General features: G+C 41.4%; 1 protein-coding gene across 9 annotated transcripts in view; it reads right to left on the minus strand.

Moving 5' to 3' along the window:
• The window catches only part of TCF20 (transcription factor 20), a 219,557-nt gene that overhangs the window by 51,644 nt on the left and 150,180 nt on the right, over window positions 1–17,733 (minus strand). For 6 of the 9 annotated variants that reach the window (XR_016281220.1, XM_089523762.1, XM_089523761.1 and 3 more), the window contains exon 1: window positions 13,214–13,356. The exons of the other annotated variants lie outside the window; for them this stretch is intronic. The gene's annotated coding sequence lies outside the window, so the exon portion shown is untranslated. Of the gene's footprint in view, window positions 1–13,213; window positions 13,357–17,733 lie in introns of those variants that run through there. 9 annotated transcript variants of the gene reach the window in all.

The following is a 17,733-nucleotide window of genomic DNA, read 5'->3' on the forward strand; positions in this document are numbered from 1 at the left end:
CCATGCTTCTGCTTTCCTAAGGGACTCAAGTCAGTGGATATGGTTTTTTCCTCTTCATTTCACTCTGACAACAAACCTGTCAGACAGATCAGGCTGAAAAAGACTTGGTATCTCACAAATACAGTGAGTCTTATGGCTGAGTAACGTTTCACAGACCTTGTTCAAACTACTGACTCCCACATGTTTTCTATTATTTAAAAAAGTATGGTAGGAAAACCTAAGCCTTCCACTTGCAGAATCTGACAGGCCAGGCCTAATTTACCTCTGAAGTGTTCTAGAATGGCTCAGTTCAATTATTCATCTTAATTAGTGGGGGGAAATCCATTTTAATTTTTATATTGATATTATTATATGCATATTATATTTTGTTGCAAACTTCTATCAGTACAAAAGGTGTAAACCTGAACATAAATAATCACCTGACCCTTTAATTTCACCTAAAGAACTGGAAATAAGATGGCAAAACTAACCCACAAAGGCTTATTGCGGCTGATCATCTGAGGTGGAGACTAAGTGGTGCCCTGTACATGTTTTTTAATAGAGTATAGTAAAAAAAAGCAATCAAGAGAGTAATAGCAAACTGAAATTTATCAGAGACCTAGGTTGCCTGCTCCTGAATTTCTAAACCATGATTTTGATTATCACAAAGAAGACATAACAAGTTCTAGGCTCGCACATTGCTACCACCCTCTTCTGCACATGGAAGGTGACTGAAAGCTTCTACTTTCTTTTTACCAAATCAGTTTCCCATTACGTACAAACTGAGAGATCTGTGGCCCTCTAATTAATGTGCCAGAATATAAATCCACATTTGGATCTCTATTTAAATGGAGTTACAATAAAGCAGTCTCACAAATATGTATATAAGAAACTGGTTCAATCAAAACCAAAATATTTCATTTTCCTCCTCCTTTATGCAGAGGAGGAAGGTGGGCATGTAAGCCCAACATTCAAGCTTTCCTGCGATCATCTAAGCCTGGTTTTCCTAGCCATGCGTTATAAATGTGTTACTTCCATGTAGTAACATTGTTGGAAGTATGGCCAACAGTAGTAATGGCATTAGGCCTAGGTAAACTGATCAAATTATCCACCAGATAATCTAAACTACCACTGCTATTACAGCGCGCCCGCGCCATACGCGGCCTTGAACATACGCGCTCAAGCCGCGGGGCGCGCACAGGGCGGAGCGTCCCATTCAATTGAATGGGCGCGCGCCCCCGTTGCGCCCCGCCGCGCCGCCATGCACGAGCCCCATTGTTTCCAATGGGGCTCGAGCATAGGCGGAATTCACCTTACACGGCGGGATCCGGAACGGATCCCCCGCGTAAGGCGAGGACAGACTGTATCACTAACACCTGCCTATACTGATAGAGAGACTGATCATGAATTTGAAACAAAACATGTGATGAGGAATAAACTGTTTACGACCCATTCTGATTGTGCAAAACATAGGCCTGCTACAGACAGCCAAAATAAAGCTGCCTCGAGTCACAGTGGAGGTATGGTGTTTCAATGATGCATGTCTCCTAAGAGTCCAAAAGTCACACCAAAGCCACGCTCCAGCCTTAAGGACTGGAGCGTGGCTTTGGTGTGACTTCTGGACTCTTAGGACGCATGCATCATTGAAACACCAAACCTCCACTGTGACTCGAAGCAGCTTTATTTTGGCTGTCTGTAACAGGCCATAGTATAGAATACATTGGACCCTTGTTATACGCTGGGGTTTGGTTCCAAGATCCCCAAAGTATAACAAAATCCATGTATGCTCAAGTCTCATTAAATATGACATAACAAAATGGAGTCCCTTATAAAAAATGGAAAATCAAGGTTTGGTATTTGAAATTTATACTTTTTTTTTGAACATTTTAAAACTGTGTATGCTTGAATCCATGTATAAAAAATCAGTGTATAAGAAGGGCCGACTGTAGTCACATGTATTATGCACAGGAGGGGTGGAAGTTATGTGACCTTCCAAATTATTATGGTGTACAGCTCCTAGCATTCCTCACTATTGGCTATGCTGGCAAGGACTGCTGGAAGTTGCAGCTCTACATCTGGAGGACCATAAAATTCTCACCAATTGTTTATGGGATAGTCATAGTTTGGAGAACTGCGAGTTGAAACTGTAAGTGGATCATGTTAACATTTTTCTAGTCTCTCCCTATTGGTTCATATATTGCTGTTGCTGTGCACCACTTAATCTCTATGGTGATCTCTAAGGATCAGGGGGTTTTCTTGGCAATATTTGTTCAGGGGGAGGGGTTGCCTTTGCATAGTGTCATCTCACTGTACACATTTTAAAAATGTAATGTGTAAAGCAGGTCTGGGCTGTCACTTTTCCAAAAACCTATAGTATCTCATTCTGAGAATGCTGCACTAAGACCACATCAGCAATCTTTATTTCTGTGCTTATTTATGAATAGAGTATGTATATGTATGTCTTTATCTTAAAGAAAATAGGAGACATAAAATAGAGAGCTCAGTATTAGTATCTTTAATATTGCAACAGCAAACAAAGCAAAAATTACCCCTCACAAGCTCCAGGGATTCACTGTTATTTCGAAATTGATGTAGTTGCTAATTATGTAAAAATTAGATATACAGATTGAATCTCCTTCATCCAGAATTCCAAAATCTGAAATACTCCAGAATCCAAAATTTTTTTCCATGGGTAACAGAGATAGTGACATCTTTGCTTTCTGGTGGTTCAACATACACAATTTTGTTTCGTGTGCAAAATTTGTTTCATACACAAATTTTGTTTCATGTACAAAATTATTTTTAAAATATTGTGAAAAAAATTATGTTCAGGCTATAAGGTATATATGGAACATTAATTAATTTCATGTTTAAACTTGGGTCCCATCTCACATTATGTATATGCCAACATTCCAAAATTAAAAAAAAATTCAAAATCCAAACACTTCTGGTCCCAAATATTTTGGATAAGGAAGCCCCTATCTGTTCTCACCTAATTGGGGATCATACATTTTCCACACTAATCTACCAGATGAAGATGTGTACCAGTTCTCCTCTTGATCAAGTAGCAAGAAGTCATGTCTATCCCTTTTACTTCTAAAATTGCAGCCCTTTGTATTGTAATTTGTATTGTAATTTATCTTTAAACGCCAGGTATTAAGAACAACTCTAACAGTAACCAAAACAAAATCCATTATTACACAAGATGGAGGGAAGCATAAATGAGAAAGACTTCTGAGGTGTGAAATCTAAATGTCTGGAATAACTTCAAAACCAAGATCTTGTGTCAAAACTACTAAGATACAGTGGGCCCTCAGTATCCACTGCGGTTTGGTTCCAGACCACCCGTGGATACCAAAATCCATGGATGTTCATTAAATATACAGTAGTAAAATGGTGTTCCTTATATAAAATGGCAAAAACAAGATTTGGTTTTGGGAATATATATATATATATATATATACACACCTTTTCACGCCACGGATGGTTGAATCCATGGATACAAAGGGCCAACTGTACTTGTTTTGTATTAACTCTGAATTACATACTGCACAAGGGAAGAAAGCAGTATGGACAATTAATATTCTTTTAACTAAAAGCATGTTTTCCACAGTTTTGGTTTCTTTATTTTGTTCTGGGTTTATTATGAGTTTTTTGGAGAGAACTACTCTATTCCTTACCATTGTTAAATTTAATCATCTTGTTAATCCATTTACATTCCTTTACATATATAACATGCAACTGTTAAGTCTCACAAATCTAAATTATTGTAGAGGGAAAGATTTGATTTACATTGAAAACCTGGCATCTGTATGCCATATATTTCTAATAAGACTCTTGTTTCAAATGTCTTGACAAAACAGCACCAAATCCTCTCCCTGGATATTGTCAGTATTGCTACTTCACTGCTTTCCATTTTGATGACAGTCCATTCTGGGTGGTACTATATTTTAACATTATAATTTGCATTGCCCCAATTACATTTCAAATTTGCAATGTTTCTCCAGGAATAAATAAATGAAAATCTCACCCACAATGCATAGCTTTCTGAGCACTCCTATACGGTTCTGCAAGGTGGGAGAGACAAAAGAATAGGGTGGCAGAACACGGCTGTTTAAAAGAGTTTTGAGCAGTAAGAAAAGGTGACTGAACTAGTTTGTTTTTAGCTGCCTATGGCACCAAGAACAGCAAGTGGCGAGTGAAAACAATTGGGACTGCTGGAAGGAAGGGGTTTCCTTTCCCTGTTCAAAATAGGGGAGGAAGAAACTCAAATCTCTGGAGTTTGTTGGGGCCGGAAGGTATTCTGTCCTTGAGGGGTGGAGAGGAATAATTGAGGTCTTTCTTCACTTGCCATGCTTGCTAGAAGACATAGTAACAGGTGTGCTGCCTGCCTCCCCCACTCTCTCTTTGTCTCCCCTGATGTGCTTGCTCTACCTGGGAAGCCTGCTGGAGAAGACAAAGCAGAAGAACACAGTTCTTATCAGTTGCTCTCTGTATGTGTGCCCCTCTGAAGAGGAACTGTCACTGAATGTCAAGCCAGCTTACCCCAGCCAAGTCTCCTTGAGATAAGCAGGTGTTGCCTCTTGTGATCCCTTTGGAGGATGTTTCTTTAACTTGGAAAAAGTAAGCTGTGATGTTTCACGCTTTCAACCTCTTTAAAATGGGTGGAGGGTTGAGTAAAATTGTTAATTTTGTGGCAACTTCAGCTGTATTGGAACAAATACCCCTTAACCTCCAATGAGTACCTATAGAATAGGCTCCCCACACTGTAATTTACATTATCCCAGTTTACAACACAAGCCCAGGAACACAAATCCAACGGGACCTGTCTATGATTCAGAAGCTGTAGCAGGTAGAATTCTGCAATCCAGCATTTGCTCTTCTGCACTAAGACCGGATATTTTCTGAAGACAGTGCAAGGTTTTTATTGCATTTAAAGTCTTAAGCACATTCTGGGCCCTGTGCATACATAAAGAAACACTTTCCCATATATTCTTCCCCACCTTATGAGGATATGAAGAAGGTAATCCTCCAGCTTCACTCATTTGCTGAGGTATAACTGATTGATTGATTGATTGAAATTTTATTTCTATACCGCCGTTCCCACGATCACGGCGGTTTACAGGCAATACAAGTTGGAACATAATGCCACAAGCAGCTGTAGTTCTACTCGTGATAAACAAGAGGTACTGATCGATTTGATGTTGTGCAATGCTTTGCATATTTAACAAAAATACATGTTTAATAAGCAATTTATAAATGAAATTACTTTGCCTTTATTTACTGATTCATCACTGACATACATCCCTGTAAAGGGCAGGTAACAAGGTACCTTCCAAGTTTTAGATTCCAGTTCCCATCATTCCTGACCAGTTGCCATGCTGGCTAATGTGTATAGGAACTACTGTCCAAAACATGCAAAAGGACCACAAGCCACCTTTCATTGTTCTCAAACATAATTATCTAATTCTGTTTCCAGCCAAGTGAGAATTCTTCTCACAACATATAAACAATAAACATGCCAAACATACCAATTTTGTATTGCACAGACAACTTTAATATTTTCAATATTGGTTGGTGGTTTGACTTAAAAATAATCTTTCTGAAATTCTTTTGTTTCATAAGCTTTTTTTTAGTTTGAGTTCATCAAGCTTCTCTGCTGGCCACTGCTTTAGGTTTTAAAGAAACATGCTGTTATGTACCACTTGACTTGTTCACAAATCTTCTCAAGCTCAAGCATGTCAGGATGAGATAGCTACACTTCTTATAAGGCAATTTACAGAATCAATAAATTAATTTTATTAAGATCAATGTTCAAAACATAGAATCAAATTATTGCAACATTTTCCCTCATACATGGTATTCAAAAAAGTATCTGCTTTAAAGTGAGATTCTTTATCTGGTGTCCTCTAGATGGGTTGCACTGCCATTCCTACCATCAGGAGGCATCAAGCATCAGGCTGATGTATGAGATAGATAAATGAGTCAAAGTAAGAATATAGACTCTTTGCTGTGAACTCCTTCAGGATTAAAATGGCAGTAAAGAAAATGCTGGGGAATTAACAAATGATCATTGTATGCTTGCTATGTTCATTGGAGCTTCCAGTTAGTGTGGATAGGAGCAATAGCTACATTACAACCCCACCTTTGTGAAGAGGACTAATGAGGCAAAGAAGCCATAGTGCTCCAGTATATAATCTATGACATATTAAACAGATTTCTTGGTACTTTTCTTGTAAGACTTTTTGGAACTGCACCAACAATAAAATCACAACTAAAAAAATCAAATATCTGAATACTTTATTTGACAAAAATTTGTGGAAAACCAGCTCATCAGGGAGAAAGTGAAAAACCTTTTGAACAGTTATCTATGTAGAAGATAGATATTGGTCAGCCTCATGTATCATGCAATTTGATGTGTCCAGCTAAGCTCTTAGATAGAAATTTGAATATAGTCCTCCCTCCATTTTCATGGACTTCCGAGTCTGTAGTCTTGGTCCTTCACAGACCAGCAAGTGAGAAGGGTTAAAATGGCGCGCACAGCCATTCAAGCCAATGGGGCTTGAATGTGTGCAAATTTCCATTTTCGTGGGGGAGTCCAAAATGAAAATGGAGGGACAACTGTATTTCCCTTTCAGACATATACTATCATTTCTGCTTCCTACCTTGGAAAACTGAGAATCTGAAAATGCAAAAGGAAAATATCTTCCAGATACCAGCTTTTTTTTTAATGTGAAGTGATCAAATAATTCTATCTTTACCATTTTGACTGGGGCTGCTGCCACACTGCGAAATGAATGCAGTTTGACACAACTTTAACTGCCATAGCTACAGTATTTCCTGTGGAATAATGGGATTTGTAATTTATTGTGGCATCGGTACAGTTTGATAGAAAAGGCCAAATATCTATCAAAACTACAAATCCCAGAATTCCACAGCACTGAGCCATGGCAGTTAAAAGGGGCATCACATTGCATTAATTATGCAGTGTACATGCAGCCTTGGAGAGTTTCATGGGAAACGGAGCCTATCTTTACTGGCTACTGTTAAGGGGCATTCAAGATCACATAAGTGAGACATATTGTCCTCATGAGGATGTACTGTATGGCTCCACTAAGCCAGAGGTTGGATACCTGCAGCCTTCCAGATGCTGTTGGATTACAATCTCCCATCAGCCCTAGTTATGTTGCCTCAGGATGAGACAGAAAACAGAAAAATCTGAATGGCCCAAGGTTCCACATTCCTGGACTCAACAATAAAAACTTATTGTTGGCTAGGATCGGCATATTGTATGTTTTTAGATAGAACATTTTTATACTCTGTTTTTAATAACTGTTATTGGAAATATTTGTAATTGCATTTGTATCTGTATATGCCGAAATGGTAACTAAAGTCTGCTGTAAAATGGGGTGGGCAACTGTGGCCTTTACAGATGTTGCTGGGCTACAACTCCCAGTAGCCCGAATCAACATAGCCACTGGTGAGCTGATTCTATAAAGATGCAACTCAATTCAGGCCCAAAATCATTAACTAAGGGCCCGAACAGAGAGGCCAAAATAAAGCTGCTTCGGGCCACTTTGGAGATATGCTGTTTAAAAGATGCATGCGTCCTAAGAGGCTGGAAGCCGCGCCAAAGCCACGATCCAGTCCTAAGTTACTTGAAGGAACGCCTCTCCCTACACAATGTAAAGAATATCATCCCCAAACAGAAGTCTACCTCAGGATGTTAGCTAGGATCGGCATATTGTATGTTTTTAGATAGAACATTTTTTTATACTCTGTTTTTAATAACTGTTATTGGAAATATTTGTAATTGCATTTGTATCTGTATTGTTGTATTATATGTTCTGATTGTAATCCCGCTTCGATCCATTGGGAGAAGCGGGAAAATATAAATAAAACATCATCATCATCATCATCATCATTATTATTATTATTATTAATGACTAGAGCACAGCTTTGGTGCAGCTTCTGGCCTCTTAAGATGCAAGTGTCATTTAAACAGCATACCTCCAAAGTGACCCAAAGCAGCTTTATTTTGGACTGTCTGTTCAGGCCCTAAATACACACACAAATGACTGCTCAGGGGTGGGTTTTTTGGGGGTTTTTTTTGCCTCATTCCCATTTTCATCAAACATTCCATGACTTTGCGGCATCTTTGGAAAAGCAATGTGAGAAATCCTTTGAAACTTAATAATGGTCCAAAACACACTGCAGAAATAATCCAGTTTGAGACCGCTTTAACTGCCCTGGTTCAATGCTAGGGAATCCTGGGAATTGTAGTTTATTGTGACACCAGACCTCTCTGACAGAGAAGGCTAAATCTCTCACAAAACTACAGTTCCCAGAATACTCTAGCACTGAGCCAAGGTAGTTAAAGCAGTCTCAAATTGGATTATTTCTGCAGTGTGTTTTGAACCAAAGTTTAAAATTCAGAATAAAAATTACTACTCTGTTCTTATTAGAATTATATTGCTACAGAAGATGAATTTAAAATTAAATGCTGCAGCAAACTGTTCTTCAAATGCACTTCATTTAACATATAAATCCTTGAAATTCCCTCAGAAAGGAATTATTTTAACTATACTTTTAATATGTGGAAGGGGGGATGGTATGGATACAGTGGCATCTGTAAAAGTATCAATGTAATAGTATGTGGGGAAAAATACAAATATATGTTTAGAACATAGGAGGCATGTTTCTATATTGCACATGGCAATAGTACTGTATCCCAGGTTGGCATAAGTAAAGGACAACATAATGCCCAGCTACAACACAACCAAGCTATGCACAGGGCTTCAATAACAACCGATATATACCTTCCATTACTGATGCAGGAAGCTGTTGTACACATTATTCCTAATCATTTGACACCAACATGAGCTGCCTTTTTAAGCAAGCTATCAACTGGCACAGCAGATCACCTGAAACCCACAAGATACCGTCTATTCAACAACTGGATACAAGACATCTGCAGCCACCATGAAAACATGTACAAATCACTGATGGATAAACCGCCACTGCTGGCCTATTGTTTTAAGCAGAGCCAGTGTGGGGTCCCAGTTCCATGAAACTAGCCAGTTTGCCAAGGTGCAAAAGAGATGGGGTTGTGGCATTTGTAGTTTGCCTTCTGTCAAGTTCTGAATGACACATAAATTACTCCAACAACCTCCCAGTAATTTGGTAAAGCTGAAAAATGATGACCACAGGCTAGTGACTAAATCAGTTTCATGGATGGGCAGGATTTGAACCCTAGTGCTCCCAATCTATTTCCTACTCCATCTACTAGACTTGATCTCATTTAGCTCTACAGTACTTACCACCTACAAATGGGGCACCCAAGTCTCCATTTTTTTGTGGATTTTGCTTTTTAGAAAATATGATTTTAAAGAAAGAAATTAAAAATCATGTGGCAGAAACACAAAGAACTACTTACCACTCAAAGCTTGCCATCCATAACTGATCATACTGGATAATACAAAAACATGAACAGTGAACATTTAGTTCAGTCTAACAAATCTATCATTAGGCCAAGAAGACTCAATACTTCCAACTATAATTCTGTCTATTATTTGTGATGCAATTACAACTTTTTTTAGGAAACATTTATGGCAGTTATTTTTAGCATATGGCTACATCACCCTCAGTTAAGTCTTATTAAAAAAAGGACTCTCCTCACATGGTTTTGGTTGACTTTCTTTATGAAGTTAAGCTAATTTCTGTACAATAAACAGATGAAGCATTTACTACTGTAAGTTGTCCAGAAGAAAAAACTTCACACTGCACAATTTTGTTTACATGAACGTAGAGAGTAAAGTTTTATCATTACCATTCTCCTAGTTTTAAGATATTTAATGTTAAGAGGAGCTTCTCTACACTCTTGATTGTTAACAAAGTAACATGGGGTGGACCACTCCAGTCTACTTTGTGTAGTAGGTTAAGAGGACAACAACATCTGAAATCAGTTTATTGTCTAAGAATACAAAGCAAGTCACAGAAAACATTTTGCTTCATAAAAGTTAAAGTACCTGCCTACCAGAGCAGATTTAACATACTACCAGATTCAAGCTGCGTCAGTGTGCTTGAACTCAGTTGACTGCTGTTCAATCCAACTCCACTTAACACAGAGAAGATGGTCCAAAACACACTTCAGAAATAATCCAGTTGGAGACCGCTTTAACTGCCTTGGTTCAGTGCTAGGGAATTCTGGGAACTGTGGTTTTGTGGAACATTTAGCCTTCTCTGTCAGAGAGCTCTGGTGCCACACTAAACAACAATTCCCAGGATTCCCTAGCACATAGCCAAGGCAGTAAAACTGGACTCAAACTGGATTATTTCTGCATATGTTTACCCAGAGATAGGTCAGAAATTAAGAATTCCAGCCAGCACAAAATACTGAATGCCTTTTCTACTCCAGCAATCTCCAGTCCCTTCAACTTCAAAAAGCACTTATCTAAGCAGCAGAGATACAAGGGCAACTTCAGGTTCTGAATAAGAAACTATTATACCACCTCCCCTTAAACACTTCCATCAAATCGTACTTTACTCCTGGACTCGCCTCTTCCTGTTTAAAGTGTACCTACCATATATACTCAATCATAAGTCAATCTCAAGTTGAGGGCAGGTTTTGGAGCCAAAATTATGGATTTTGATATGACCTGTGGGTAAGTTGAGGGTAAGAGGATGTAACAAAGGATGTAAAGGGTTAAGCAAAGGAAATTGATGTCAAAGAATTTACAAAATGCTGGCAGGCATAACTGTTTGTGCTCACCCCAAGGGCCAGACCACTGGCCAAGGAGGCTGAGGCTTCTGGGAGCTGAAGTCTAAAACACCTGGTGAACCAGACTCTGGGAATCACTGGGCTAGATGGATGAAAGAGGGGAGGGAGAGTCAGTGCTTCCACTGTAGAGTACACTCTTACCTTTCACCAGGGAATGGTTCCTTTTTTAAAAAGTAAGAGTTAAAGTACAGTCCTTACTTGGACCTGTTGTTGAGGATAAAACTTAGGGGCAGGTAACAAAGGATCTAAAGGATGATGCCAAAGAATTTACAAAATTCCAGCAGGCATAACTGTTTATGCTCACAGTAAAGACTGGATGGATGAGAAAGTAGAAGAGGGTCAGTGCTTCCAGGACAGATGATACTCTTGCCTTTCACCAGGGAATGGTTCCTTTTTTTAATAAGAGTTAAAACACAGTACAGCACGCCTGCATCATACGTGGGCGCGCTTTATGCGGCTTTCAGCATACACTGAAAGCTGTGCTGGGAGAAAGGGTGGTGCATCCCATAAGGGATAATGGGGTGCACGCCTGTGGCACACGCGCACTGCCACACCACCACAAGCATGAGCCCCATTCATTTAAATGGGGCTCAAGCATAGGCGGAATTCCCTTTACGTGGGGGAGTCCGGAACGGATCCCCCCGCATAAAGGAAGGGCTGACTGTACTCACAGTAATCACTAGAAAAGACAATAGTGCTAGGAAAGCTAGAGGGCAGTAGAAAGAGAGGAAGACCACGTGCCAGATGGGTAGACTCAATCAGGAGGTCATGGACAAGCAGAGCAGCAGAGGATAGTGGACCTTGGAGGTGTCTCATCCACAGGCTTGCCATGAGCTGGGATCAACTTGAGGGTGGTTTACTATGGAGATCACTGTACTACTCTCATAGTGCTGCTATTCCACTTTTACTGCTCTGGCTGCCTCCTGTGGCATTCTGGGGTTTGTAGTTCAGTGAGGCCTAAAAGCACACTGGCTGAGAATTTCTCAATGCCGTTCCCTAAACTGCAAACCCCAGAATGCCACAGGAGGCAGCCAGAGCAGTAAAAGTAGAAGAGCAGCACTGTGAGAGTGTGGAGCAATAATCTCCAAAAACAACAACTTCCACTGAACCATAGATAAGTCGACACAGAGCCAAAACACACTGCAGAAGCAATCCAGTTTGACACCACTTTAATTGCCATGGCTCAAGGCTACAGATTTCTAGGAATTGTAGTTTGTTATGGTTCCAGATCAGGCTGCAGAAATAATCCAGTTTGAGACTGCTTTAACTGCTCTGGCTCAGTGCTAGGGAACCCTGGGAAGTGTAGATTATTGTGGCACCAGAGCTCTATAACAGAGAAGGCTAAAGGTCTCACAGAACTAGTTCCCAGAATTCTCTAGCACTGAAGCTCTTAAAGCAGTCTCAAACTGGATTAATTCTGCAGTGTGTTTTGGACCTCATCTCTATGCTAATAATAATAATATCAAATGCACCTGAGGGAGTAGACTGAAATCTAGGGATGCTGCCAATTTCTTTCTTTCAGTTAGTCTCAGAGGTGCTACAAGGTTTCTCTACATGATAATTATAGTACCAAACTACATCTAAGGAAGCAGACTAAAGTCTATGAAAACTCACGCTGCCAATTCATTTCAGTTAGTCTCAAAGGTGCTATAAGATCACTCTACATCATCGTCATAATAATAACAACAACAAGACTGTAATACCAAATGCATCTGAGAAAGTGGAGTCTAGGAAAGGTCATGCTGCCAATTTCTTTCTTTCACTTAGACTCAAAGGTGCTACAGGATCTCTCTACATAATAATAATAATAATAATAATACCAAATGCATCTGAGGAAGTAGACTGAAACCTATGAAAGCTCATGCTGCCAACTTCTTTCTTCCAGTTAGTCTCAAAGGTGCTACAAGGTCTCCACATATTAATAATAATAATAATAATACCAAATGCATCTGAGGAAGTAGACTGAAGTCTACGAAAGTTGGTGTTGCCCATTCCTTTCTGTCGCTTACTCTCCAGGATGTACTGATCCTACAGACTAACAGGGCTATATCTCTGAGTTTTACTATTTATGTACCTGGCTTCTTCAAAGTGGCTCAGCCCTGCCTTAGTGCGCTCTGGATGCCCTCTGGGAGGGAGGGAGGGAGGGAGGGGGGCCATCCATTTCAGTATTAAAAATCCCTAGCCTTCACACATGAATGCAAAGGCGCAGGAGCCCTGGAAGGCACACCCAGCCATTCCTTCTCTCCCCCCCCCCCCCCAATTCCCGCCTCATAAAGGCGACCCGCCCTTAAAGGAGGCCTCCCACTGCGAAGGGAAGGAAGAGGGGGCTGCGATGCTGGGGCCCTGGGCCGCTTGGCCCCCTCCGCCTTCTCCTCCTCCTCCTCCCTCCGCCCCGCCCCTCGCCTTCCTCCGAGGCCTGCGATCCGGCTCCTCCGAAGGTGCCCAGATGATTACCTTCTCCGCCTCGGTCCTCCTCCACGTTGAGGAGGCCGCGGAGCGCTAAGGGCCCTCAGGGGCGGCTCCGCGGCGGAGGCTCCGAGGAAGAGGAGGAGGCTTCTTCTCTCTCCATTCTCTCTTTCTCTCTCTCTTACAGACACACACACAGGAAATAACACGGGGTCAGCTGACACGCTGCTGGCCAATAGGGAAGCGGCGGGGCAGCGCGCGCAAAAGGGAGGAGCGAGGGTGGGCAAAAGGGAGGGGAGAGGAGGAGAGGGCACGCGCATGCGTAACAGGGTCGCGACACAGAGAGGGAGAGGAAAGAGAGGGTGCGCGCGCACTCCCCATCCGTGAGGGGAGCCCCCCTCCTCTCTCTCTCTCTCTCTCTCTCTTAAAGAGACAGGCACCCAAAGCTGAGGGGGGGGAAGGGGGGGACACTTTTTGAATTCCAACCGCCATAAACGAGCAGAGCTTTGTTTTCTTGTTGTTGTTGAGTCGACTACGACTCACGGCTTCAAGACAAGGCACTGTAGAAATGTAGGACACTGTCTGTGGAGAGCAAATGGCCACATAATAAAAAAGGCTTAGAAACACACCACATTCATGTAATATAAGTGTCAATCCCATGCTCCTCAGTCCTGCTCAAAATGGAAGACGTTTTGGGGGAATTCCTCCTGAAGAGAAAATAAAAAGCTCAGAACACTCATATATAATAAGTGTAAATCCATGCTCCTCAGTCATGCTCAAAATGGAGGACGTTTTGGGAATTCCTCCTGAAGAGAAAATAAAAGCTCAATACACTCAGAAGTTTAAATCCATGATCAAAATGGAGGACGTTTTGGGAATTCCTCCTGATGAGAAAATAAAAGCACAAAACACTGATAGAATAAATCCATGCTTCTCAGTCATGCTCAAAATGGAGGACATTTTGGGAATTCCTCCTAGACAGAAGGTTGGAATGGAGGACGTGTCCTGGAAAAGGAGGATGTTGGTAACCCTGGTCATGGTGATCCTGTAGATGAGACATGGCAAAGTCCTCCTGTCCTCCATTGCTCTGCTCAGGTCCTGTATATCCTGGGCCCAGGTCTGCTTTTCTTTCTACTATCCTCTACCTTTCCTAGCATTGCTGATTTTTCCAGTGATTCATGTCTTCTCATGACATGGCCGAAGTACAACAGCCTCAGTTTCATCATCTTGGCTTCCAGGGAGATTTCAGGCTCAGTCTGTTCAAGGATTGCCTTTTTGGGCATCTACAGTATCCTCAACACTCTTCTTCTGCACATCATCTCAAATGGATTGATTTTCTTCTTATCTGCTTCCTTGACTGTCCAGCTCTCGTATCTGTACTTGGTGATGGGGAATAAAATGGCTGGAACTTTTGGCCCGTTACAGATGGGCAGGAAAGTACGCACGCAGCGCGTACTACGGTTAAGGCAGGGCGGTGCTTCTGCACCGCCCTAACCCTAGTGCGCGCTGTGCATGCACAAAATGGCGGCGGCCGTTCCGCACGGCCGCCGCCACCGATACATCACAACCATGCCGCCTCCAAACGAGGCGGCGCGGTTGTGACGTATTGGGGTTGCGGCAGGGTGCCTAGGGCGCCCTTTCCGCAACCCCGGAAGGAGCTCCGTTTCGGAGCTCGTTCCTGGTTTGGTCCGCTGGGTGCAGCCTTCAGAAGGCTGCGCCCAGTGGACCAAAGGAGAAAGGGGCCAAACGGCCCCTTTCTCCTTCTTCCCGCCGCCGTGGGGTGTCCTTGGGGCTTGAAGCCCCAAGGACAACCCTTTCCAGGCTGCGGGGAAGGGGCCTTTTGCCGCTTCCCCGCCTCAGCGGCTGCCGCTCTGGCCACTGAGGCCCCGATCCGGCGGGGAAAGGTGCGCCTACAGGCCACCCCAAAGGGGCGGTCTGTAAGGCGCCTTTGTTTTCAGCTGTATATCTTTACACTTTAGGAGCTTGTCTAGTTCTTTCATGGTTGCCCTTCCCATTCCTAATCTTCTTATCTGTTGACTAACATTTCCATTCTGATCAATGTTTGAATCAAGGTACGAGAAATCTTTAACCATTTTGATTTCTTGATTGTCTAGGTTGACTTTATGTAGCTGCTCCTTGGTCATTATTTTGGTTTTCTTTATGTTCAGCGTTTTCCTTATGTTCAGCAAGAAGTCTGCCTTTGCAATCGCCTCCTTGACTTTCCTCAGTAATTGTTCCAAGCCCATGACATTTTCCATTAGTAATATGGTATCATCTGCATATCTTATGATTGTTGGTTTTCCTTTCTCTTATCTTTACTCTTTCTGAGTCCAAACCTGATCTTTGTATATTTTGTACATGCAAGTTGAACAGATAGGGTGATAGAAGGCAGCCTTGCCTGCCCCCTTTGCCAACTGGGAACCATTCTGTTTTTCCATATTCTGTTCTAACTTTAGCCTCTTGTCCTAAGAACAGATTTCTCATCAGGACAATCATCTCTATCTTGCCCTGCACACATGCAAAGAAAGGTCTCTAACGAGAACGCAGGTATAGTTACAACCAACTGTCTGAAGTGTAACAACTCTCAAATCTCAGGAGTAGCACTAAAGGGTGGCAAGATCTAATATTTTCTGCCTCCTTCAAAGCTGGGAACAGCACTGTCTCCATTCTACACATTTTATAAGAGGTACCCATGAGGATTCATGCTTGGAAAATGGCACTTGATCATTCTGTTTGTGCACCCTGCCCTTTCCAAATTAAGAATGCCCCAAATCCTACAACCCACTTTCCACAAATTTCCCAGTGCAAATTATATGCCTATATTAGCACCTGCTAAATCACTTGCTACTCACCCCCCCCCCCCAAGAAACACTTTTTTCTTGGAAGATCTAGAAGCCAACTTAGATTCTTGGTGTACAACACTGGAAAAGACACTAGGAAGACTCACCCCTTACTTGGTGGTTAACTGCCATCAAAGCTAGCTAGCTAGAATGCTGTCTCCTCTTTTCCTAATGCCTTCTACCTTACTATTTTCCTTATTATTGTCTTTTCTGATGAGTTATGTCTTTTCATGATACGGCCAAAGTACGACAGCCTCAGTTTAGTTATCTTGACTTCTAAGGACAGTTCAGGCTTGATTTGCTCTAGGACTCATTTATTTATTTCTTTAGCAGTCTACTGTATCCATAGAACTCATGTCTAGCACCAAATTTAAAATGTCTTATTTTCTTGATTGTCTTCCTATTGGCTGTATTTGCTGTCCAGCTTTTACAACCACACATCAAAATGGGAAATACAATGGCATGGACAAACCTAACTTTCATATTCAATTAAATATCTTTACACTTCAGGATTTTGTCTAATTCCCTCACAGCTGCCCTTCCAAGTTCTAGTCTTCTTCTCATTTCGTGATGCAGTCTCCCTCCTAATTGACTGAACCAAGGTATGGAAAAACTTTACCTATTTCAATATCTACTTTAAAGTTATATAATCTATGGTCATTATTTTTTGTTTTCAGAATGTTCAGCAGTACCCCTGCTTTTGCACTTTCTTCCTTCACTTTCTTTAGTAATCATTCCAAGTCTTTGTTATTTCTTGCAAGCAGTATGTTGTCATCTGCGTATCTTAAATGGCTGATGTTTCCTCTTCCAGTTTTCCTCCAAGTCTAATCCTGCTTCATGGATGATAGGTTCAGCATTCAAGTTAAACAATAGGATGATAAAATGCAGCCTTGCCTGACCCCCCTTGTCAATTGCAAACCAGTAAGTTTCTCCATATTATGTCCTAACAGTAGCCACCTGTTCTGAGTAGAAGTTACACATCAGGACAACTAAATGCTGTGGCACACCCATTTCATTAAGTGCAATCCATAGTTTTGAATGATCTACAATTGAAGGCTTTGCTATAGTCTATAAAACACAGGATGGTTTTCTTCTGAAATTGTTCAGTGCGCTCCATTATCCAACACAGGTTTGCAATATGATCGCTAGTGCCTCTTCCTTCCATGTATCCAACTTGGACATCTGGCATTTTTGCTTGGTATACGATAAAAGTCTTTGCTGTAGAATTTTGAGCATCACTTTGCTTGCATAGGGAATTAAAGCAATGGTCTTGTGGTTACTGCATTTCCTGGTGTTCCCTTTCTTGAGGAATGGAATGCATATTGAGCATCTCCAGTTTCCATTACTAGGCTTGCCCTATTAAGAAACCATTAAAAGATAGAGGAATCTTCAGTTCAAGCTCATTAACAGATCCAAATAAAAATGTTGCTTTTCTTCCAGTGACAAGAACCTTGGGTGTACTTAAACAAGTACCTGCTATTGGTTAAATCTGCTCCTGCCCAGGCAATGGTGAAAGGTAAGCAGGCAGATTTAGGCTAGCAAAAAAAGATAACAATTTAAAACCAAGATAATTGGACAGGGAAACATCAAAACATAAAAAATGGATATCCACAGACAGTTCTACAGACTAGCTGAAGACTTTCAATAGAGTCATTTAAAAAGATATTCAGAATTTGACTTATTATTTGGAAATACAGTATCTCTCTGAGGCAGACAGTTATCTATAAA

Source organism: Sceloporus occidentalis, unplaced genomic scaffold, assembly GCF_023333645.1.
Source record: "Sceloporus occidentalis isolate IW3139 unplaced genomic scaffold, rSceOcc1.0.p SCAF_5, whole genome shotgun sequence".
Lineage (NCBI taxonomy): Eukaryota > Metazoa > Chordata > Lepidosauria > Squamata > Phrynosomatidae > Sceloporus > Sceloporus occidentalis.